The sequence below is a fragment of the Choristoneura fumiferana genome, chromosome 13 (assembly GCF_025370935.1).
Source record: "Choristoneura fumiferana chromosome 13, NRCan_CFum_1, whole genome shotgun sequence".
In the NCBI taxonomy this organism is placed as follows: Eukaryota; Metazoa; Arthropoda; class Insecta; order Lepidoptera; family Tortricidae; genus Choristoneura; species Choristoneura fumiferana.
This window is the reverse complement of record NC_133484.1, coordinates 19535696-19562260: the sequence shown is the minus strand read 5'-3', so window position 1 is coordinate 19562260 and position 26565 is coordinate 19535696. Positions and strand designations below refer to the sequence as shown.

Below are 26565 nucleotides of genomic sequence, written 5' to 3'. Positions count from 1 at the left end.
AAGTACAAATTGAGCAATTTCTTATTTTAATAAGTTTTTGTTGAGCAACTTTTTTAAAACAATTTTTAATATACTTTTAACTTTTTTTTGCCGACAACTGTTGTTTTTTGTTATCGCCAGTCACCGCGTGATCTATTCTAACCTGCCAATCGTAAGTCAATCTGACGAAGATAGGGGACGGCGGGTAAAGCCGAGTTTAGACTTGCAAGAAAACTTCGTGCCAGTGCAATCACCTCGAGCGCTCGATTGACACTACACACTCGTTGCTTTACGCGGCTTCCTCGCAATGTATTTAGTGCAACTTGCACGATTTTTCTTGCAAGTCTAACTCGGCTTAAGGAAGGGAAATGTACAGTCATCATAATAATTATCTGAGCTGTCTAGGTGTTCAATGTTCATAAACACTTGAATACGACACGTATTGTCAATAAAATTTTGAAAAGAGTAGAGCGAGTTCATATTTTTGAACACCTTAATAAATGAAATCCTTTATTGCACACGAATTCCTTCTACGGTATTTGACATATCGTCACTGCTTTAAAAAAAAACTCGTACCTCAAAATCGACTAATTTTAAAAATAAGGAAAAAAATCTACTGCATGGAGAAAAGCAGTTTAGAAAAAGATAGATATGTAGATTTTCAAAAATGCGCCATATATTAAATTGTTAACCGATATTTTTTTATAAATTTAAAGGTTAATAATAGTAACAAATTCAGGAGTTGTCAAATAACTTATTGGTGAGAGTTATTGTTATATTACAAAATCATAAAGTTATTTATGTACAAATTAATTACATTATGTTATTAAAAATGCTCACGATCGCGACCGTACCGTGGTACAGTCACCAATATCTGACACAGCAGTGTGCATACAACTTTATTTCTGGGGCCGGTATGTTACGATGTGGCAGATATTAATGACTGTAGGAAGTCTTATCCTACCAAGTCCATTCGCACTTGACCCATTTCTTATTTTGAATGAGCTATAATATAGATCACTGAGTATAAGTAGCCGAGGTACTGAGAATACCCGAGTATGTTTCGAACCAAACCGTGGTTCCTTGTCAAGGAGAGCTCAAACGGAAATCGTTCGTAACATACGAGCATGTCTCGGCTATCAACACGTGAGCAAGTATCTAAATTTAACCTCTTCACCGCCACAAAACAAATGAAGTGACGTACTCTGTACGCCACAGAAAACCAGCGACAAATCAACTTGATTATTAAATCCATTGCAGAATGATTAATTCCGAGCTGATTGTTGGTCATGTCATGTATTATAGATGACCGACGACCGTGGCGTGTGAGTCATTCCATTGGCTGTCACGTTTAGATGACCGGGGCGGTGAAGAGGTTAATAATTATCTCTCCTCACTATTGCTAGGATGAACTATCATTCTTCTTAAAATCTATATCAGACTAAACAGAGGACCTCCCAATGAAAACCTTTAGCACCATTGTCTTGTAACTAAATCCGACCGTTTGAGTCAAGATCCATCGCATCAAGACCTCGAAAAGGCAAGCGCAGCGTAGGACTTCTTCCAACGAGTTGGACGCCCTGATTAAGCTGCGGGTTCGCGGTGGATGCAGGCCGCTTCTAACAGAAGCAACTGGAGGTAGGGAGGCCTACGTCCAACAGTGGATGTCCTTACGGCGTGACGTACCCGTGGTCCAACTATAGTTTGTCCGACTGCTTTTCGACGGAGTTCCGCCCAAGGGCGGAGCTCCTCTTTCTGGGTATTTTGCCCTTCGGCAACTGAAGTTACCAAACTAACCAAACCTACCTATTTTTGTATTAAAATATAATATTTCTGGGCTGGAAAAATTAGTTGGACCACGGGTACGTACGTCCTACGGCTGGTATTGATGATGACTCGAGTATTCATCAGATTTTGACCATGATTTCGTCCAGGTTTTCCTATGGAGGTCAGGAACTGTGGTGTCCTGGTGCGGTCTGCCGATCGGCAGCAGCAGTTCCAGACGCTCGTTTAGCGGGCGCGCCAGGAGGTCCCGCAGCTTGGAGTTGCAGTTGAGGGGGGTGGATGTCAGGGCTACCAGGCCACAGTACTGGAATGATAAGAAAAGGGTTATAGCGTCCTATTCAGACTTGTGGACTATTGTTTTTATGTAAGAGGGGGAAAATGAGCATGAGGGTCACATGGTGGGAAGCAATCACCGCTGCCCATGGACACCTTTAACACGAGAGTTATAGACCATATATCACAACTTAAGTGGAGTTATCACAAGTGCGTTGCCAGCCCTTTGAGAGACTGATAGGCTCGTTGTTTAAAGATCCCTAAGTTGTACTACTCCGAAATGTAGTCCCAGGACACAACCACAAATAACATATATAGATGATAGACTATATGTAGGCTTGTTTGTATTTTTGTCCACATGCACTTCCTGCATACATTTGAGGAGCAGATAAGCTCACCTGAATTGCTGCCAGCAGTATTCCAGCAGCAATAGCGACGCTGACCTCACTATAGTAATGCATTCTTTTTCTTATTATCTGCCTTCCACGAATGAGTCTGCCGGAAGACCAGAAGTATAGCTGGAGCATCCGTTATATACGGCTTTGGAGGCTGGGTGCCAAAGGGTCTTAAGTCCGCCACCCATTGTCTGGACATCCTCTTCCTGTAATTAAGTCTTCCTCTTCTTCCACGATAGCTCTGATGGCTTCTTTGACCTTCGGGTCCTGGACAACTACGAAGGTCCAAGGTTCAGTGTGGGCTCCAGATGGGGCAGTTCCTGGAATTGAAAAGTTTAGTTTTCGATAAAGGTTTTTTTGGCTACTTAAACTTTAAAAATGTAAGCTATTTCTTTGTGTCAAATTTGACTGTTGTAGAAGTATGTCAAAGTATTTTTTTCATTGTTGTTATTTTGAAATTTTAAGTTTATAAGCGATTAAATTAATCTATTTAATAATGGTTTTGTATTAAACCCAAAATTATTAATGATGAATTGTGAGTATTGAGCTAATTTATTGTTATTTGATACAAATCAATAGTCGTCATGTTTTGTGCGAGGCACAAGACAAAAATAGTTATTTTAATAGCTTTGATTTCTTCAACCGTAATTTTGTACGCATGGATTAATATCTACAGCAGTCATAAAGCGTCTGAATGGCGGAAAAATATTTTTCAAAACGATGATCCCGAAGACGATACAACGGCTGACCAATTTGTTTACGACAAGCTTAAAAATAATGCCAAAAAAAAGAAAAAATACAAACAATGAAGAAAGTTAATACAAGAAATCAACGAAAATCAACACATCAATAATAATAAAAAATTCAAATCTTTTAAAGCTGAAAACTCTGTTGTAGTTATACAAGTGCACAAAGATATAAAGTATTTAGCTGTGCTTCTAGACTCAATAAGGGTGTGTTATTGGAATCACCAGATCTCTCATTATCTTCTGCCATGACTATTACGACGATAGAATCAATCATGTGATAAGAAACATAACATTCGCAAAGGTGATGCAAATATTCTACCCGTACAGCATACAACTGCATCCTAACATATACCCTGGTAAAGATTCTCAACTTGGGATGCTTGGATGAATGGTGAAAATACGAAAATTCGACGAAACAAATTTCTGGCACAGAAGAAGTTGTTCTGGTGGATCATCATGAACAAAGTCTTCGATGATCTTTGAGGTTGTTAAGAGTTACACGGTTTTATGTACTTTTTGGAGACAGAACTGATATGTAGCTAGTGATTTCATCTTTATGCCTAAAATGATGGAGCATCTTCGACCCGTGTATTGTCCTGATTGTGTGATTTTGGCTATGGGAGCTCACCGGCCTAAGCTAGATAATTATCCTCAGCGAAAAGCCAAATTAGTTGTCAGCACTTGGGATGGTCTAATTTCACCAACGCTGGCTTTTGCATCAACAGAACATTCTGGAACTTCATCAAGAAGCATAGCAAGCACTTCTGCTATTTCAACGACTTTGGTTTGGGACTATTCCTTGAGATACTTAGCATCAAAAACACCCAAAAAACAATTCTTTGCATTATCTCCCGAAGGACCTAGAGTTTTTCCTACTAGTGGTTGCGGCTTATATTCCAATGGGACACTTTGCAATTTGAACAAAAATTACGTAGATGCTGCGAAATTGGTTTGGACGGTGAGGAAGGGTTTGTTTCCCCACAATTTTGATGTGAACATGATGACGTCATAGAAAGAATGCTGAATTGGGGCGCGGAGAATTTGTGGATGCCAGGGATCGTGAAATGTGCATGTTTTTGGCCAGCAGAGGTAGACGTGAGTATTATTAAAAATCTATACAATCTAAATTGAATTTTGCTTTTATTGTATTCAACCATGTAGGGTTAACGGCGTAACCATCACTGTCGCTCTCACATACGTTTCATTTGCTATCGGCGTGCAGTTGGCGTATATTTCCGCCCACTGCGATGCAGGTGGAATGCAATCCATTACCCCTCTTGAGGACCAGAGGCTGCATGTTAGTCCAACTTGCACTTGACTGATCTCAAATACGGCTAACATCTTGGTATTTACGTAACCTCATGCTTACCAGCAGTCATTATGATGTTATCTAACACCTCATCTGGTATCGGCTCTGGACTGAACATCCTCACGGTGCGTCTCTTGGCCATCAGCTCGTAGTACTCCCTGGAGCGCTGGAGCACTTCATCATCAGACCTTCGGAGTGGCTTGTAGGGGATGTGGGGGGTGTCTTCTGGGATGGCTGACGTCAGGATCGGATCGCCATCGCTGTCATCGGGGAAGTCGCGTTCTGGAATTAAAAGTTAATTGGTAAGGACAGAGGAACAAAGGCTTGAGAATAAAAATAATGTTTCTTCTTCCTCTTAGGTACAGTCGAACCATTTGATTCCTAACCCACCGTAGAACGTTCTCACAGTAAGTGTCATAATAAATTACCCTGTCAAGCAATGCGATGACATTATGACATTTTCTACGAAAAGGTTCCCCAGTGGGCCACGATTCAGTTGGTACGAGTGTACAGTCGAAAAAAATTGAATCATGATCCAGGGATGAACCTTTGTGCTACTAATGTCATGTTGACATCTCTGAATCATAGTGAAATTGATTATTAAAAGGTTCCACCATGGGTCACGATTCAATTAGTTCGACCGTACATAACCATCTTACATACGTTTCTAATATTGGGTTTTTCTAATTGATTACCTATGTATGTTAATCTACAAGGTAGATATTTATTATATGGGCCGTGTTATTCAAAAAAATTTTTTTTTTTTCGACTTGGTGGCAAACGAGCAAGTGGGTCTCCTGATGGTAAGAGATCACCACCGCCCATAAACATCTGCAACACCAGGGGTATTGCAGATGCGTTGCCAACCTAGAGGCCTAAGATGGGATACCTCAGTGCCAGTAATTTCACCGGCTGTCTTACTCTCCACGCCGAAACACAACAGTGCAAGCACTGCTGCTTCACGGCAGGATTAGCGAGCAAGATGGTGGTAACAATTCGGCGGACCTTGCACAAGATCCTACCACCTGAAAAAATGCTTTATTGTTATTATTATAACTCAAAAAGTTTCTAACGTTTCGCCGGCGCTGCTGCAGCGCGCTCGGCTCGTGTGTTGTGTCGCAATTGTCCTTATCACTTTATCACTCCTCGTTTCGCTTGTCGTCGTACGTAATTTTCCGGAACCCTAATTTACAGTAACCAGTTACATATACATTTGACCGTTTCCAGTGCTGGTTATGTAAAATAGATGTACCGGGAACAAGACAAATGAGTACCTAATAGCAAGTCTCTGGTGCAGCAAAACTTCTGTATTGCTAATTTTTTTGGCTAGGCGTATCATCCTTTTATGAAACTATACAAATTCAATTCAGAATTATTTCAGATACTAGCTTTGGCCCGCGGCTTCGCCCGGGGATTGGTTATCGCGCGCTGTTCCTCGAGGGGGGATTCAAAGTAGAATGGCCATAAACTATCTCTATGCGCGTGTTCCGTTACGACGAAAAGTGACATTTTCCATAATTATTCATTAGATAATAACAACATTGTTTAGAATGGCCATAAACTTTATATTTTTGCTGCTATGCCATTTTTATTACTTTAAATTTAAGACCTTTATAACAACACTTCCAAATAAATAATTATGAATTATGAATTAAATTATGACAAACATACAAACATACATACTTTTGCATTTATATTATTACTCACTTTCGCCCGCGTGGAATTCGGTCATCGCGCGCTGTTCCCTCGGGAACTGTGCATATTTCCGGGATAAAAAGTAGCCTATGTCACTCTCTGGCCCATAAACTACCTATCTCTATGCCAAAAATCACGTCGATCCGTCGCTCCATTTCGATGTGAAAGACGGACAAACATACAAACAAAATAGCAACAGAAATGACGCACAGCTGACCAGTGACAGCTTTACCATTTTTGTGAAAATTCCTACCTAAAAAATAACAATTACGCCGATTTTCACAATATACTTAAGCTTTATTTGTTAGGTAGGTACGTGTTTTTCCTTATCTAACTTATAAAGAAATGGTTTTATAATTCTCTTAATTATTGAAACCAGACTTTTACTATAATCAATTCTGTGATGGTATTGATGTTATGAAACTAAGTGTAAACTAATTGAATTATTTATTCTGTAAAAAAAGTTATGCCAAAGCAAAAAAAGCGGTACCTTTATAGGATCACTTTGTTTTTCGTCTGTATGTCCGTCATACTATATCTGTATTAAAAAAATATTTTGGATGTCTGCCTATGTCAGTAACCAACTAAAATGGCCTCAGACTGCGTGCATTTTGTTTAGAAGAGGGGCTCCCCTAACACTGTACCTATACCACGACAACAACTCCTATGAATTTGTTCGGAACCCTCGGTACGCGAGTCCGATTCGCGCTTGGCCGTTTATATATTTTTTACTACAACTGCGATTTTGATGACTGCATGCTCCGTCATGATTTAGAATTTTGTTACGACCACAGAAGAACATGATACACGGGGTCATCAAACTCTTATCAAACTGACATGAATTAATTAATGATTAAACGACGCTTAAAATTATGTTGAAGTCAATAATACTTATTTATGCAACTGTAACATGACATAACAAACTTCGTTAACAAATAAAAATTACTCGGATGGGATTTTTGCCAATTCCACGGTATAAGTAGGTGAGAAGAAAATGCTGACTGTAGCATTAAAAGTAGCGGATCATTTTTTACTCTGTCGCATTGAGACATTGGTAATCTTGCATGGCGTTTAGTACGTGGCTGTGAAACGACAAAGTACGAAAGTGTGCAGCTACTTTTGATGCTGACTGTACAAACAAATTTTTCACTTCTCATGCTCTAAAGTTAATGTTTATGCTGGATCTAAGCGACATAAAATGACTTTTTCACCTCAGCACCTCAAACAGGCAGGTTTTGCTATGAGAAATCAGTGAGCAAAATCGCATTTTGCTCACTCCGTGAGACAAAGTAACTTTTTAATTATTTATTTTAAATGCTAAGTAAAGTGTCTACTCACTGAATTCCAAATATTTGAACTTCACTTTGATCTTTCACTTTCACTTCAACACGAAAAAAGTGAGAGATAGGATCAAATCACATTTTTAAATTAAATTTATGGTATTAATAATATATCGATACCTAATAAATTACATGAACACGAAAAATTTCCAAAATGTAAATTTTCCCAATCTTTTAATAAAAAAGTATGCAACCTCGTTGCACGAAAGCCGGTTCTCTTGTTTTAAAAAAAAAGGAATTCCGTATACAGCCTCTAAGTTGGAATAAATATTTTTGTCAAATTGAATGCATTTGTAATAAATCTATTTATGTTTATGTACTAGAAATCTTAATAAAATCATATTTAAAGGTTTAATAACATTTATAATAAATTATACGTTTATTGTTCAACCTTTTTCATGACCCCAACATGAGGCTTTTTGCAGTATTAAAAAATAAGTATGACATATTTTACAAGAAGTTCGAAGTTCAAATTACAATGCATGTTATGAGTATGAGATTTGTACCTAATGGACACTTTCCGTTCCGAATTCAAAACCTCTCTACTTACCGCTTTTCAACAATGTTTGACATTCTTAACTTTCTGGTGACTTTTTAAAGATGTAATCGCGACTGTACGTATAATTTTTGAGTAAGTGTTTTAAATGTGATTATTATATTTGTTTCTTAATAATTGGATTATATTTTAAAAAATGTGTTTGTTTTTTATTATTAAGTTCTCGCTGCTGTGGTGAAAAATTGTATGTGTCACAGTTTTCAGTTCAGTTTTTTTGCATCTCGTGTGTTTCAATCCCTTGCTGCTCTCAGGATTCTAACCTAGAATCACTCGCTAACGCTCGTGATTAAATTATAGTATCCTTCGCTTACTCAGGATTCAAAATCAACACTCGCAACAAAAACAACTTTGCTCTCTTGTTGCACAAATAACTATTTATGCTCTAGTGCATTAAGTAAAATCTTCGTCTAAGACCAAGGAAATCAGGTGTTAACAACCAAAAACAAAAAAGTTTCTATGTATTTTTTTTATAATTTGAAAAATAAATAAATAAAAATAAATAAATAAAACTAAATATTTATCATTATATTGGCAATGCATGAAAAATAAAAGGTATGTTGTAAGTGAACAATGTTTCCACTGTTATTATTTTATCTCCTCGCAATTGAAGTGAAAAGCAGAGTGTAAAACTCGAGCATCAAACCGATTTTCCCCTCGACGTGTCTATCTTCCCTCGCCGTATCGGCTCGGGTGACTATTATGAACGTCTCGGTTAAAATGGCTCGTTTTATGTTCTTGTTGTACAATCTACTATTGAATTGCTACTTGAATACAATGTTTTAAGGTATTTTGTTCGAGGTCGCAAGCGCATAGTTTTGTCGCGGTTTTGTCACATAAAGCCAGTCTTTACTTTACGGAGAAGTATGATATGTGTATTTATGTAGATATACGAGTATTTGTTTTGTCATGGTCACATGGCAATGCCAAGCAATACCGTTGAAACGTCAAGATAAAATACAAGCTATAAGTAAAAAAAATATATACGCGTCGAGTTGAGAACCTTCTTACACCACCAGCAGTGACCTTGACCAACAGTGGTGTAGCGGTATAGCACGCGGTACGGAATACCGAGGACCTGGGTTCGATTCCCACTGTTGGTCTTATTCGTCTGGTTTTTCTGTGCATCTATATTTCAGTTTGTATTTTCAATTGAGAACTTCCTCCGTTTTTTCGTCGGTTAAAAACTGTCGTCATCATCAGCCGGAAGACGTCCACAGCTGAACAAAGGCCTTCCCCTTAGAACACCACAATGGACCAGAACTCGCCTCTTGCATCCACCGGTTGCCCGCATATTGTATTGTACAGTCAAGGAAACTGAATCACGTACCAGGGTGGAACCTTTTCATAATCAATTTCACTATGATTTCTTTGGCAAATGTGTGGGTTAGACATGACCATGACATGAAAGCTAAAAGGGATGAAATAGCGCTCAAACACAGAGCCCTACACTGGGTGATCGGAAGAAACTCGAAGCTAGACAATAAACTCCTTATCTATAAGGCCACTTCCAAGCCAGTGTGGATATTGGCATTGAGTTTTGGGGCAGCGCCAGCGGATTCAACATAATGACCCTGCGGTGTACTGCCTTTTCGGCGAAATATGTTTCGCCAAATTTCACTTAGCAACCAACCTTTCGCCAAAGTTTAATTTGGCAAACTAATATTTGGCATAACTTTACTTCATATTTTTTTTATTTCGCAACATTTTTACATTGCAAAATTTTACTTCATCACACATTTATGTGGCAAATAATTATGTAGCAAATGATTGGCTTAGGCAAATAACAAAAGTTTTTACATTGCAAAGTTATACTTCAATTTGATTTGTGCGAGCGAGCGAAGCGAGCGAGCAAGACGGTTCGGAACAGAAGCGACTTGGATACTTTAGGTTCAGAAGGCTAAGGCGGGAGCGAAGCGGAGCGTAGCTCCCGCCTTAGCCTTCGATGTTAGGTTTTTTTTTATAGCAGCCAGGATAAATGACACTAGAAAAGTAGATTGGATGCCATTCAATAAGTTGCTAAATTAAGGTATGCCAATTTGACATTTGACGAAAACATAAATGATATCTTAAAAAAATTCCAGGTCATAATTTGCATAATAATAATTTATCGAATCATTAGTTGGGAAATGATATCAGTGCGAAACGTTGAGTTGGGAAATAACATTTCGCCTAAATAAAAATATGGGATAAATAGTTTGGGAGTTAATAATTTGCTAAATAATTTTCGCCGATACATTAGTAAACCGACCCTGCAGCGTCTGCAGAACACGATCCTGAGATCAATTGCTAATGTGCCATGGTACCAACAAACAAAGAGATACATCAGCATCTAAGCATCCCTACAATAAAAGAGGAAATAAGCATGACAGCTAAGAAGTATCAAGCGCGACTTGAATACATCCGAACGTCCTGGCCCGACAGCTAATAATAGTTGACCATCAGAGACGGCTCAAAAGACTACCATCCAAGAACTGAAGACACGCTTCTAGCTTCTATGTATTGTCTAGTATGAGTGATTACGTTTCGCTGGAGGGCACATTCTGAAACGCGAGTAACTGGAATAGCACATCGGATCATAGTCCTTTGTTCCGACTGATAGCAGATTACTGAAAAGAGAAAAAAAAATGTGTGAGAAATAAATTAAAAAAAGAAGACTTTTTAGTATTTTGGCAGTCGGGGTTTTTGATTTTTTTAATTTATTGTTTTATTTCACACTTTTTTAATAGTTCTGTGAAAATGGTAGATTAACACTATTATAACCCATATATATTGAGAATGGGCTGATTATTAACTTACTTTGATACCCCACAAGATAGGTTTGAATAAAATCATTTTTTGAAAACATTCAATTTGGCGCCAAAAACATGCCATTTTGATTTTTCAAAAATGTGATGTACCCAGTGTCACTCGCGTCATCAAGAAGAATCCAATCATTTATCTTAATCGGTTCAGCCGTTGATTAGTTACGAGAAGACATAGGAATAGACATACATACATACATACGCGTCAAACACATAACCCTCCTTCTTCGCAGTCGGGTAAAAAAAGGTTCCACAAGTTCGAGATTCAGTTTTCTTGACTGTACATTTGAACAGAATTAAAATATCTAGGAAATTGTTTTAGCCCGAACGAAGCTCGGTCGCCCAAGTACTTGATACTTTACTGAAATTAACGGACGTTCGTGCAACAAATAGTTTAAACAATTGTAATATGATCCCCCGACCTTCACATTAAACCTGGCTATCATGTATCATTTCAATACCATTATCATGCACGGACGAAATGTAATCATTTCAATGACTAATTCATAACAAAAAAAAACATAATACAGCGGAAATCCAACTAGTATTATAAATGTAAAATTTTGTAAGTGTATGTCGTTGTTTTTTTTTATTGGACTGTATGAAAAACGAGCAAGCGGGTCTCGTGATGGTAAGAGATCGCCACCGCCCATAAACCTAAGATGCCTAAGCTGGAATACCTCAAGTGCCAGAATTTCACCGGCTGTCTTACTCTCCACGCCGAAACACAACAGTGCAAGCTATGCTGCTTCACGGCAGGATTAGCGAGCAAGATGGTGGTAGCAATCCGGGCGGACCTTGCACCTGCAACAAGATCCTACCACCTGCAACAAGGTCATAATATTAAATGCCATAACAGAGCACTTGTTGGCAAACAGCGACTTGCGAGCCAGAAAAGTAGATTAGTTTAGAACTGAGACCCCAACATTGACAAACCGGTACCAGAAAAGTAGGTTAGGTTAGGTTAGAACTGCGACCCCTACAGAAACGAACCGCAGCTTGAAAAGTAGGTTAGGTTAGGGTAGAACTGCGACCCCAACAGAAATGAATCCCAGCTAGAAAAGAAGGTTAGGTTAGAATTGCGACTCAATATTAGGTCAAAAAATATTATATCATTAATATTATGGCAAACGTTATTATGGCAAAAGATCATTATGACAAAAGTTGTTATGGATTCCAATATAGACCCAGTGGAAACATCTCAGCGTTTCCCGTCTCGTTATCTTCCGTCGGTAATATTGGCTCTGTGTACGACATCAGCGCCACCTAGCGCCCGCAACTATTTTGGCTCGGATGCTCTGACGTTTTGAAATTTTATCACAACATTGTGACAAAAATCAAACCTATAACGTATTTTTATAATACAAAATTACTGTGATATCGTGATTTGGGTGGACAAAAGGTTGTGAATTCATTTTTGGTTATTTAAATTAAATGAGGTGAGTAAAATTTATTCAAAAAGTGTGTTTTATTTTCGTTATGTCAGGGTTTGTTTACTTCATGTTTAGTTGTACTTTTACTGTAAAACGAAAAGATAAAGCTATCTTATTGGTTTCTTTGAATAATAGTAAAATTATATACTTAATTGTTCTTATATCGCTAGTAATAAATTAAATATCGTTTTCAGATCAAAATGAGTATCATTTTGAAAACCGGTTTTGTGAGTATCACTCAATATAAATTTCAACCACAAACCGTTTCATAAGGAAAATTGTTGCTGGACATGTCCGAGATGTAGAGGAATTAAGAACAAAAAAAACTTAGATGAAAATTTTTAAAAACCCCGACATAAAAAAAGCCGCCAAAAATAATAATAATAAAATAATTATGCACTATAGTATACCTAGCTGTTGCCCGCGACTTCATCTGCGAAGAATTCGTTTATCCTATCCCTATCCTATGATTTCCCGCAAAATTAGCCTAAGTTAATTTAGTGTACCTAGTAATATTTTTTTACCTAAGCGTCGTCGGAGTCGGGGGGAGCGCTAAGGTTAACAGGAAACTAATGTACATATGTTGTATTTTTAAAGTATTAACCTTAGCGGTCCCGCGACACCAACTGACTGTCCGTCTGTCTCTGTTTACTCGAAAACTACAAGATGTATATCAATGAAATTTGGAGTACAGATGTCTTGTCAAAGCTGCTATTTAGTTTGGTAGGTAAATTACAAAAATAAATATTTATAGGGGGGGCACTCCATACACGTAACAGAAATTGAAAAAAAATATTTAACTCGCATCAACGTGTGGCACAGTTCGACAGCTCTTTTGAAAAGATAGTAAGGTTTCTCAAAAACTTTTTTGATTAAGTGAAGATTTCCGGAAATAATCGCTCCCAAAGTAGCAAAAATTGTGCCCCCTCCTCTACCTTGTAAACCGTTTGTCCAAAAAATATGCAAAAAATATGGAAAGGTAACGATTAATAAATACTTTCAACGAAAATTGGTTTCAACATGATCGGACGTACCGTTTTTGAGTTATTGCCGAAAAACTGCGCTTCTCAACAAAAGGACGTAGGTAAGTGCCGTGAAGATACGCTCTTTTCTGGTAATAGATTTTAAGACTGTAGTAAGTGTTTTAATTGTGTTATAACGCACATAATATTACTTGATTTTTTTCGTAATGGCTACGGAACCCTATCTTGCGTGTCCGACACGCTCTTGGCCGGTTTTTATTTTTTCACCGTGGGTCTGCTGTTTTACATAGTAGGTATCTTTTGTTCGTGGTTTATTGTTGTTGTTTGCCATCCCGCTAACACTAATGTTAATTAATACGAGAGTGAAAGGGACGGCACGGAACTTCGATTTTCAAATTTCGTAGCCCCGCATCTCTCGATATTTCAAGTATTTCAACGCATTTACCAGAGTCATTGAAGGTTATCGTGTTCTATATCCTGTAGGTTATAAGTATAATTTAATTGGGCCAATCAACTTTTTTACCCACACTTATCTGTCCGCGACATTTTTCAAACAATTGCAGATTTTCGTAAGTAAACATGTTTTTTCTGTAATTTAATAGATGGTGTACATGATGGAATACATGCCATTCTACGTAAATTTAAGCTATTAAACCGTGAAATATCTTGTTGGAGGTACGATTTTTTGGTAACGCCAGAAACAATTTTGGTAACGCAGGAGACGCCCAAAGTGTCGGTAAAATAGCTGATTGACCCATTTAACTGTGAATCACGGTAAATCATTACAAACTGTTATGCTTAACACATTTGTGACACCTAAACCCGTATCTCCAGTTGGCAGCCTATATCGTTATCTCCTCGTAGCTCATAAGCAATATCTTTGACATCAGCACAATCTGCGTCGATAAAAAAAACAACGCACGATAAGATTGGGAGTAATAGGAGATTACCTACAACAGAAACAATCATTAAAATGAGAATAGAATTTTTGGTAATTAAGGTAGGTACAGTCGAGAGCATAAATATATATACAGCCATAGCGTCAAATACCTTTGCAGGTGGTAGGTATCGTGAAGCAGCAGTGCTTGATTACTGGCACTTGAGGTATCCCATCTTAGACCTTTAGGTTAGCAACGCACCTGCAATACCCCTGGTGTTGCAGATATTTATGGGCGGTGGTGATCTCTTACCATCAGGAGACCCACTTGCTCGTTTGCCATCCAGTCGAGTAAAAAAAATAAAAAACCTATATGTGGTTAGTGCCATAAAGATATAATAATAATGTAGATAGATATTTTTTTAGAGTTGGAGAGTTGGATCTTTGCTTAGACAATTAAACAGACGAACCACGAAGGTACTTTACGTATTCCTAAAGTTTTCTGATTTCCGTTTTAAGTATTGGAAAAAATATCCTTGGCCTGCTCCATATACTCGTATTGTTACAATTACAAAGGTTAGGTGTCATTGGGGCAAGATAAATTACTGTAGGTTAGGTACCTCTACATCGACAGTTGTACAACGTAATAGTTATAAGCGAGCCTATAAAGCAGGATGGCTAAGAAGCAAGATGTCCTTTAAACAAGTGTCTCAAAAGCATGACGTCTAAAAATAATTTTTCATCTCTCCTGTTCGCAAAGTTTAATTTTCATGGGTAGATAGTCGGGTGGAAAATTGCGTTTTCATCTCTTACTATTTTTTTTTTAAATTTTTCGATTAGCCACGGAGTAAAAGAAGGTTGAGTTACGTCAGTGATACTTTTTTTTCACGTTTCGGCATGGCCATCTAGATGCACGTCGTCGTGACCAAGAAGCTTATATACAAAACAAGAAATTTGATCTTTATTACGTCACGAACATATTCCATCTCATTCTTTAGTTAGGTTAAGAAAGAGATGGATGTCATTCGTGAAATGTGAAAGAAAGAGATGGAATATATAAATAAGTAATAAAGGTCAACCTTCTTCATTCGGCGTTCAACCTCCAGTTTTGTAGGTATATAAACTCCTTGGTCGTGACCAACTCAATTTTTTTTTATACTCGGCCGAGGCAAGTGGCCATGTCGAAAAAGTACCGTTGGAGGTTCGGTATCAGTAAATTCAATTTACTGAATTATTATGTACACTTCTACAACTATACAGTAAGAATTGTACTTTTAACTCAAAAAATGCACTTACAGCAACTGCTTTAAATTTAAAATTTTAGAAACTCATTTTCTCGGTTTCAACTCATTGTCGCTTGGTCGGTTATTGCATAACGCTGTCCAATTATATGTCACGCGAATATATGTGTTAGCACTTATGATTGAGGATATCCTGGTATAAATATAATTGGTAGATTAAGTGACCTAATAAAAACTATTTTTAATAGGTGACTACCTAATTGGACAGAAGCTTTCGTGTCTCAACGAACTAGTATAAGTAGTAGCCCTATTTAGATTTAGTTTACTTTTAGGTAGGTAATTAGTTTTTTATTACTTACCATAGTTTGATTGCGGTGCGTAACAAAGGATATATGCAACAATTGATATAATTTTCATTTGATATACTTAATGCAATATATCTTAAAAACCAAACTTATTTCTATTGTTATTAATTCGATTTCATGTACTTTGGGTAAGGTCAGGTTTATTTTATAAAAAAGTTCTGTGAAGTTCCTATCCTTTGAAATTATATCAAAGGTTGTTATATCCTTTGAAATTATATAAATGTTGTTATACCTATGATTACACCCGTTTGATTGCGTCAATTTAGATTTCAGTTAGGTCTTAGGTACGTAGGTACCATCTGCCAAATAAGTGGTCTATCCATTTTTAAACAAGTTCATATTCCTATCAAATGAATGTGTCGCTAAAGTCGAACTTTCAAGTTGACAGACGCGTCTATTGGCATTATTATTTTATGACATGCAAAAGATTATCAACTTTGGGGTGGTAGACCACATATTTGGCTGATGGTACAGTAGATCGAGTCGATAAAGATATCGATGCAGGATGCAGCCATATTTACAAAACTAAATATAAGTTTGGCAGGTGGTAGGACCTTGTGCAAGGTCCGCCCGGATTGCTACCACCATCTTGCTCGCTAATCCTGCCGTGAAGCAGCAGTGCTTGCACTGTTGTGTTTCGGCGTGGAGAGTAAGACAGCCGGTGAAATAACTGGCACTTGAGGTATTCCATCTTAGGCCTCTAGGTTGGCAACGCATCTGCAATACCCTGGTGTTGCAGTTGTCTATGGGCGGCGGTGATCTCTTACCATCAGGAGACCCACTTGCTCGTTTTCCATCCAGTCGTATAAAAAAAAACTGCCTTCAATAACTCTTCTGGTACATGCGTTGAAATACTTGAAATATCGAGAGATGCGGGGTTACGAAATTTGATTTCAATCAATCAATGCGTGTGAGGTGGCAACGCAACCTAAAATTAATAATAATAATAATAATAATAAATATCATGGGACACTTGACACCAATTGACCTAGTCCCAAACTAAGCAAAGCTTGTACTATGGATACTAGGCAACGGATAAACATACTTATATAGATAAATACATACTTAAATACATATTAAACATCCAAGACCCGAGAACAAACATTCGTGTTATTCACACAAATACCTATCTGCCCCGGCCGGGATTCGAACCCAGGACCTCAAGCTTCATAGTCAGGTTCTCTAACCACTTAGCCATCCGGTTGCATAATTTTAAACATAAAAACGCTTCTCATTAGTAGCTAAGGCCTGAGACCAGGCGCACTGCATAAAGGTCATCATACTGCAGCGTTGCTACGGTGAACAGGTTCGTATAGCTCCGAAGTAGGGTTGTGATCAAAGATATTAGTTGTAATGTAGCGGAGATCTTAGCGAAAGCGGAGGTTAACTGATGCCGAGGCGGAGGTGAAAGTGGAAGTGGAAAAAAATTCTAAGTGTTAACATATCGTTCCTTTGGGCAGTAGGGTAAAAACGGGCCAACGCTCGATTGAGATAATTTGTCCATAAAAGAGTAGTGAAATTTCATAAACATTAACCAAGTTCAGGAAGTAGATGATCTTTTGTGGGCTTCCATTAGGTACGAGAAAGTTTATATACGAGTTACTATTAGGTACGAGTACGTTTATATACGAGTTACTATTAGGAACGAGTATGATTATATACGAGTTACTATTAGGAACGAGTATGATTATATACGAGTTACTATAAGGTACGAGTACGTTTATATACGAGTTACTATTAGGAACGAGTACGTTTATATACGAGTTACTATAAGGTACGAGTACATTTATATACGAGTTACTATAAGGTACGAGTACGTTTATATACGAGTTACTATTAGGAACGAGTACGTTTATATACGAGTTACTATTAGGTACGAGTACGTTTTTCCTCTTTTCTCGAGTAAGAGTTAGTAGCAATATCGGCCAAGTCATGTAGAATCCCACAAAAAGGCAGATTTTTACCGTAGGTAGGTGTATTTTCACGTAGTACGTCGAAATGGTTTGAGTAAACCCCCATCAAACGTAGCAGTTTGGCGAGAATATATACTAATGTGTAGTACCTAAGTTGTAATTTGAATATATAAATAAATTAATTATAAAGATGTACGGCAGTTTGCCTAGCTCTCGAGTTGTCAGATAAACCAAAAATAAGAAAAGATTAATTTTATGAAAAAAAAACAAATAATTATATATATATTAAGAAAAGACAAATATATGTATTTAACAATAAACGTACTTTGAATTTCAACTTACTCGTAAATATCCGTTGCAACTCCACGCATATTTTACGACGTAGATGCGGAGGTGTAGGGACTTTTTATTTATTTATTTTTTATTCGACTGGATGGCAAACGAGCAAGTGAGTCTCCTGATGGTAAGAGATCACCACCGCCCATAGACACCTGCAACACCAGGGGATTGCAGATGCGTTGCCAACCTAGAGGCCTAAGATGGAATACCTCAAGTGCCAGTAATTTCACCGGCTGTCTTACTCTCCACGCCGAAACACAACAGTGCAAGCACTGCTGCTTCACGGCAGGATTAGCGAGCAAGATGGTGGTAGCAATCCGGGCGGACCTTGCACAAGGTCCTACCACCTGGACTTTCCGTAGTTAAGAAAATGGAGGTGATGTTTTATTTACAACCCTAGTTCATAGCCTCATATGGTAGCAAAAACGACGCGTGCACATTGCAAAGCTCGTGCCGCTTCGCCTATCTTCGGTTAATAACCTACCTAAGTTAAAAAAGTTCCTTGAGTTTGAATTGAATTTGAATTAACCCTTTGACCATTATTTTTTTAAAGCAATGAATCGAGAACTTTAACGATACGCACAGCATGAATGATTTTTTTTATGATTTTTGAGAAAGAGAAATGTATATATTATTGCAGGGTTTCCGAATTATGAGACGGCAATATGTTTGCCGCTATCAGCCAAGGGCATTAAGTGACAAGACCGTCATGTCAGTTTGCCGGGGGAACTACGGGTGGCACGACGTATCTAAAATAAATAAATTAAAAACCAATAGATGATAAGAAATAATTAAAACCTTTATTGAACTTAAAACTGAGTTCTTTCAAATAAATAACCGGGCAAGAGCATATCGGGCCATGCTATAGTCAGGGTCTCGTAGCTGCCCGACCTTCAGCAATAAAGGTAAAAGGCAAATTTGAAGTATTGAATTAAGCTATTGCTCCATATATAAATCAATAACAATTGTAGCCTAACCCACCCTTTCCTTTAATCAACACTTAACGGATAGTGGCAAATATATTGCAGTCTTCATTTATTAAAATTATCAAATAACAGATTTTTTTTCTTTAAACTTTATATCGCCAATCTTGTCTCTGAAAGTAGAGAATTGTGACTATCGGATAAATCCAGCAAACAAAATTTTATTTACAAACATTTTTGTTCAATTGTAAGGAATAGTTAAAAATTTAAGTTCAGGCCTAAGAATCATCATTTAACATGGGTTGGAATAACGTTTATCTGCTATTCTTTTTTTCGTAAATTGGTACGAGTATGTTCTCTTATGCGAACCAAAAGTTATATTAACTAACAACACGTTCATTGAGAAAAAAATAAAATATCTGAGTCGTATGACGGCAAATATCTTGCCGTTACCCACTAAAGGGTTAAATCATGAATATATTAGAAAGTTATTAAACTAGCCTAAGTATTAAAAACTTAATACCAACTAAATTATGTCTAAAAACGGCCAAGAGCGTGTCGGACACGCCCAAAATAGGGTTCCGTAGCCATTACGAAAAAAATAAGTTATATTTTTCTAAGGATTTCGTATTTTATACGGAATCTTCCAAGTTTAGGTATATTTTATACCTTAGATTGCTATTTACTCTTAAACTACTAATAATTCTCAAGCAAACTTAGCCGTTATAGTTTTTATTGAAAGTTTGATATGCTTACTACAATACTGATTTTTTTCAAATTTTTCCATCTACCGGTTAAGATTTTAGAGGGGGGGGGCGCTCGATTTTAATGAAAATTTGCACTTTAAAGTTGTATATTTTGCAAACAAATCACTGAATCGAAAAATCGTTTTTGCAACCCCCTAATGATTTTAAAAGACCTATCCAACAATACTCCACACTACAAGGTTGGATGAGAAAAAAAATCACCCCCACTTTACGTCTATGGGAGGTACACTAAAAAAATTTTTTTTTAAATTTTTACTGTACCCTTTTGTTGGCATAGTTTACATATATATTCGTGCAAAATTACAGCTTTCTAGCATTGATAGTCCCTGAGCAAAGCCGCGGACGGACAGACAGACAGACAGACAGACATGGCGAAACTATAAGGGTTCCGTTTTGGCCATTTTGGCTCCGGAACCCTAAAAAGGCCCCCGTGGCATGGTGCCCAAAAGGAATTTGTAAAATTTGAATTTGGACCAAGTGAGTAGGTACTTTGCCATTTTTAGAGTTCCGTACCGGAAGAATCTCAGCCCTATTGCTAGGTATCATTCACGTGTCTGTCTGTCGTCTGTCAACACATGTTTTACAAACAAACGGTTCGACAAGAATGTCGTTAAGCCAAGGCCATACAAATTGACAAAAAATATTTATAAATGTATTTAAGGAGGGCTCCTATGTATAAAGGGGGGGTGCGAAAAGGTACTTTTTTGAATGAGAGGTGTGAGAATACCTATATTTATATTCATACTTTCGAAAAAACAATTTCTAGTAAATTCGTAGTAACAATTACTAGTAAACACTTACTACTTCATTCGTTTATCGTTATCCCGCGGGAATTATGCAATTTTCCGGGAATAAAAAACTATCCTATGTCCTTTCCCGGGATTCAAACTATCTGTATACCGAATTTCACCTAAATAGGTTTTGTGGTTTAGACATGAAGATGTTACAAACATTATATGACTTAATGACTTAGTTATTCTAACTATTCTAAATCATTATTTCTATCCAACTTGTTAAATTTTCAGGCCCAAAAATTAACCCATTCAGCGTTCGACGTAGAACGACCGTAAAATTTTCGACATGATTTAAAAAAAACCTGTGTTTTAACAGGTGTTATTATTGTATTTGGAAAAATGCGATACTTTAATAGTAGTTTTGTCTGAGAAAATAAAATCTAGTTCACTAACCTCTTCCCCCGGTGCCGATCGGAGTCAATTTCTCCACCTTGGCATTTATCCTATGCTGATGCGACTCCATTCTTTTTTTGTGAAACAAAGTAAACACCACAAAAGTCACCAACAGTGTCGTATACACTATAAAACAGTGATTCTCTAACGTCCATATTGACATCGATATAAGGTTCATTTTATGAACAAACAAAACACAAGCGCCCCGCACGAAGACAACCGGCTAACTACAGTTCAGTTGGTTTGTGGATTATTTATTTCATTTACCACTCAGTATACGGCTGATAAACATAAGTTTGATCCAAACTGAACTTTACTCCCCCGTGATAAGAGTTACAGTGATTGTGGACAGGTGCAAATAGTCGGCTGTTGGTTTTATTTCTAGTGCTTTTGTAGTGACCTTGGTTTTTTTTTGTTTTTTTTTTCTGTACGCGCCAATAAAGCGCAAAAAAGTTAGCGTGCGAGTTTATCGCACTTTGTGATGTGTTATGGGGTTCCGTAAAACCCTTCAATTGTTAAGTGTGTACTTTCTTATTAAACAGCCCTTCTGGGGTTGCTTTGCGTTAATCTGTCATGGTAGCAGAAGGTTGATTATTATTTGCATGCAATAAAACATTACGAACATTTTACAAGCTTTTATTTAACTTGCCCTGTTCGTTTATTTATTAAGGTCAAATCTTGCAAGTTAAATTTGACCCACTTCCAGTAGTCCGATCGACTTGAAATTTGGTAAACTTATGTAAATCTGGTGACGATACAATAATCTGATAGTGACATCCTGGTCCGGCCAGGATCGTCTCCACAGGACAGAACTCTTCAACGGTTCATGGCATCGATTTGAATTTTGGTATTCAAATGTAGTTTGGGTGACAATACAAGTACAGTCAGCAAAAAAGCTCCTATTAAAAATGGTTTTTTTTAACCAAAAACTTCTTAATATAGGTATTTAAAAAAAACAACCGAGCACGACCCGGACTCGCCCACTAAGTTTGCACTAAGCAAAACTAATTTTGCATTAACTTTATTTTTAATAATATATTTTTTTTAACCATATAGGGTGAAAGTGACCTAGTTGGTCACCTGATGGTAAGTAAGCACGACCGCCCATGGACACCCGCAACACCAGAGTGTTACAAGTGCATTGCTACTGACATAGCTCGAAGAGCAAGTTGAAGAGGTAATGGGCGTTTTAAAAAAAAGTTTACCCGTTCTTTTTTGAAATTTTGGAAAAAATGTGGTTTTTCCTACTCAGAATCAAGAGCACAATCGATTCCGATAATTTAAAAAAAATCCCCACAAAATGAGTTTTGAGTTTTGCGAAGTTTTTTTCATACATTCAGTATTGGCATGACAAAACTGATTCATATAAATTTGTATACAAAAATGGGGATATTTTTTTAAACGATCGGAATCGATTGTGCACGGGTGTGCGCACAGGGCGCTTGACGGGTTAATAAATAATGTCATTTATTCGAAGTATTTAACTGTAACATAAAAAGATTTAAAGTAAAAAAAAGAACTATATACAAAAAATAAAATTAAAATAAAATAAATAAATAATTAGTCCGCATCATCCAATATTAATCTACTGAACCCTGGTCAAAGGAGGACATCGCGCACTTGTCGTTGTCTTTAATAATAGGTGCATCATACGCGTCGTTATTATTATCTGCTCAAACTGTTTTTGGACGGGAGAAGTAGCGGTCTAGACAGATAAAATGTCTAAGCTATTAATAAAATGCCGTGGTGGCCTGGCGGTTAGATCTATGGCCTCTCAAGCGGAAGATCGTGGGTTCAAACACGGGCCCGCAACTCTTAGTTTTTTTTTCACTTCTCGCATGCTCTTGAAATGTTACTTTAGTCTGCATATCGGGACTAAGGCTTAAGAAATCTCTAGGGATTAAAGTATTTTTTTAATTTACTCTAGAAACCCCTAAACAGCCAGTCACGGTCTCACGGTGTTTGTGAATGGAGGATTTTTACAAAAATAATTGCAAAAATACTTAAAAAAACACGATTTAATTTCGTGAAACACAATTAATGATTACGAATATGAATCTTTTCAAGTATATTCTAGTATTTTATGCAACAGTTGTATAATAGGGGACAAAGAAGGCGAGTGACGTGAGTTACGATGTGAGCGTAGCGAACATCGTAAGAAGAGACGCCACGAGCTTTTTTTGACTTATATATACAACGTTGCATACAATTTTTTTTCTACGACTACTCGTATGTACTTATTAAATAAAATACAAAATTAGAAAAAAAGTGAACAAACATTTTCATAATTTTCTATAAAGTAAGGCAAACGTAAATATAAAAATAAACAATAACAAACGAGTGGGAGATATAAAAATTACAAAATTTGTCTAAGATAAATTCTGTTTTTATTTGATGTTTACTTGCCAGTGACCATGTTAAAAAATACGTATTTTGTTTACTTATATTGGCAGCCATGAACCATGTACGGAAAATTTTTGTTATGTATAAAACCATATGAATTAAGTAAGTGGCTGCACCTTAGCCTGTCCGAACGAACATATCAAGAAAAAAAAACCGGCCATGAGCGTGTCGGACACGCCCGAAATAGGGTTCCGTAGCCATTACGAAAAATTACACACACAAACATCACGCCTGTATTTCCAAATGGGTAGGCAGAGCACACGAAACGTTACCGCTTCGGAGCCACTTTTAGCAATTTTATGCTTTAAGTTTGACAAAAACGGTACAATAGTGGCAGGTTGCTTGCCTGTCGCCTACGGTATACCTTAACCTATACTCAGTCGCCTCTTACGACATCCACGGAAGAAACGGAGAGGTGTAATTCTAACCCGACACCACACGAAAAATTAAGTAATATTTTTCCAAGGATTTAGTATTTTATAGGGAGTTTAGGTGTATTTTATACCTTAGGCTGCTATTTACTCTTAAACTACTAATAATTCTCAAGCAAACTTAGCCGTTATAGTTTTCCTTGAAAGTTTGATATACTTACTACCATCCTGATTTTTTTAAATTTTTCCACCCACCGGTTTAGATTTTAGAGGGGGGGGACCCTCGATTTTAATGAAACTTTTCACTTTAAAGTTGAATAGTTCGCAAAAAAATCAATGAACCGAAAAATCGTAATAGCAAACCCCTAATTGTTTTAAAAGACCTATCCAACGATACCCCACACTATAGGGTTGGATGAGAAAAAAAAAACACCCTCACTTTACGTATATGGGAGGTACCCTAAAAAAATGTTTTTTTTTTTTTAATTTTTATTGTATCATTTTGTTGGCATAGTTTACATATATTTTAGTGCAAAATTACAGCTTTTTGGTATTGATAGTCTCTGAGCAAAGCCGCGGACGGACGGAGAGACAGACAGACAGACAGACAGACAGACAGACATGGCGAAACTATAAGGGTTCCGTTTTTGCCATTTTGGCTCCGGAACCTTAAAAAGTAAGTGGTTACAGTAGCGTTTTAGCAACATTATGATACAGTGCTGTTATGGGGAATAGACAATAATATATCGTCCCATGCGACGAAAAAGGTTGTATGATAATAAATGACTAAATTGATTTTATTGTTTTGTTTTATTAAGCTATTCTCCAGCTTCATTTCTGTATATCAATTATTTCTCAAATCCAAGTAATTTTTGAGATTTCAACCCTAAAAAAGTTCCATGTGATATGAGCTCGACGTAGAAAGTTATACATCTCGATAGAACTTTACACGCCGGTCGCCTCGCCCCGCGGAGGGGCGCGTGCGGGGTTCTATCGTCAGTCGTCACCGTCTTCGCGGGAGATGACACGCTTTATTACTTTATGTTATTTTGTCACGTTTTCTTTGGTGTGGGTTTCTTTATAATTTTATGTTAATTTTGTGGGGCTTGAATTTAACTCCTAATAAAACGAATCGTCGCTCGAGACGACTTATAAACTTGGCACTAGACCAACGAATCAACGAAGTACAAGTGAAATTAATGATTTAATTACAAATAGTCCAACAGAGGATAGTCATCATGGTTCAGAAAGACGTAATTAGCTATTTCTTCTATTTAAAAAATAATAGTGAGTGTGTTTTTATGTTTTTACGGTTTAAGTGCTTCTGCCGTTAGATTCCGGAGTAAAAGGTAGCATATTACCTCTTAGAACTTTATTTATAGTAAATCAATATAAACCGGAAAAAAAATATTCGTAACGTATTATGATCTTAGCAATAAAAGTTTTATATAGATTTCACGATCAGAAAAAGTTTTAATAAGCACGATGTATATAGTTATGTACCATTAATCGATGGAAACTAGATAGAATTTCAGAGTTGTAAGAGCACTTGTAACCATTTACGCCGGAACAGACACGCGTTGTCGAGTTCACTTGTGCATATGTCACCTTCTTCTACGGAACTCATTTAAGTTAACACCGTTTACGTCTCAAATTTTATTTTCTATTTATTTTTATGGAATAAAATATCATACATACATACATATACGTGACGCTTTATTCCCTGTATGGTAGGAAAAGACAATAGAGCGCCATACGCTTCTATTCTGACATAGTTCTCTCGCTTCATCCACATTCATCACTCCTCATACATGCTCGACGCTTTCGGGTACTTCTAACCTATATAGCCTCTCTTCAATATGCCGCCGATCTGGTCGGTGTACGTTTTACGAGGATAATATAATAAACTAATGCCCCAGTCATATCTTCTGCAAATGTAGAAACATCACACAGTACGGAATCATGTTTGTATGTATGTAAACTCTTTATTGCACATAAAAATAAAAATACAAATACACAGAGGGGAGAAAAAAGGCGAGCTATTGATCTAGATCGTGATGCGATCTAAAATCTAGGTAAAGAAAGTAGTGTCACCGTTCAACCCGTCACTTTCTGTAGGCACATCGCCAATATTGGAACCATCGCCTACAAAGGAACTGACGCCTATAAATGAAATTTCTGATACCGAAACGGTTACTCTAACTCTAATTATGTCGCAAGTATCGTCTCGAACGCAGGCTCGATGACTTCCAGCCACCTGAATAAGCCGGGTTCCAAAAAGGCTTATAGTACCGTAGACCGCATACATACGCTGCGGCAAGTCATACAGAATACCGAAGAGTATAACTTGCCACTATGTCTAGCGTTTGTGGATTACGAGAAAGCCTTTAATTCGGTCGAAACGTGAGCGGTGCTTGAGTTTCTCCAGCGATACCGTTGACTATTGGTATATCGAAGTGTTAAAGTGTTTGTATAACAACGCCACTATGTCGGTCCGAGTACACGAACAGAATTCGAATGCGATTCCTTTGAAAACAGGCGTAAGATACGTAGATGTCATATCTCTGAAACTGTTTACTGCCGCTTTCGGAAGACGCCTTCAAGCTTCTGGAATGAAAAGGACTAGTCATCTCATCGGCGAATACATCACTCACCTTCGGTTTGCCGACGATATCGTGGTTATGGCAAAGTCGATGGAAGAACTCAGTACGCTACTCGAAAACCTCAATCGAGTGTCAAGAACAGGTGTCTACTCCTATTTTGGTTGAGAATTCGGTTCTTGAAGTTGTTGACGCATATGTATACATAGGAAAAACCGTCAACAGAGGTAAGTTCAACTTCGAGAAGATTAACCAATCGTCGAATCCAACACAGATGGGCA

The 26565-nt window shown here is 37.3% G+C and overlaps 1 pseudogene; it reads right to left on the bottom strand.

Annotated features, from left to right (window-relative positions):
- Window positions 1–1886: 1886 nt before the first annotated feature.
- On the bottom strand, window positions 1887–21133 carry LOC141434283 (iodotyrosine deiodinase-like; annotated as a pseudogene).
- Window positions 21134–26565: the final 5432 nt, after the last annotated feature.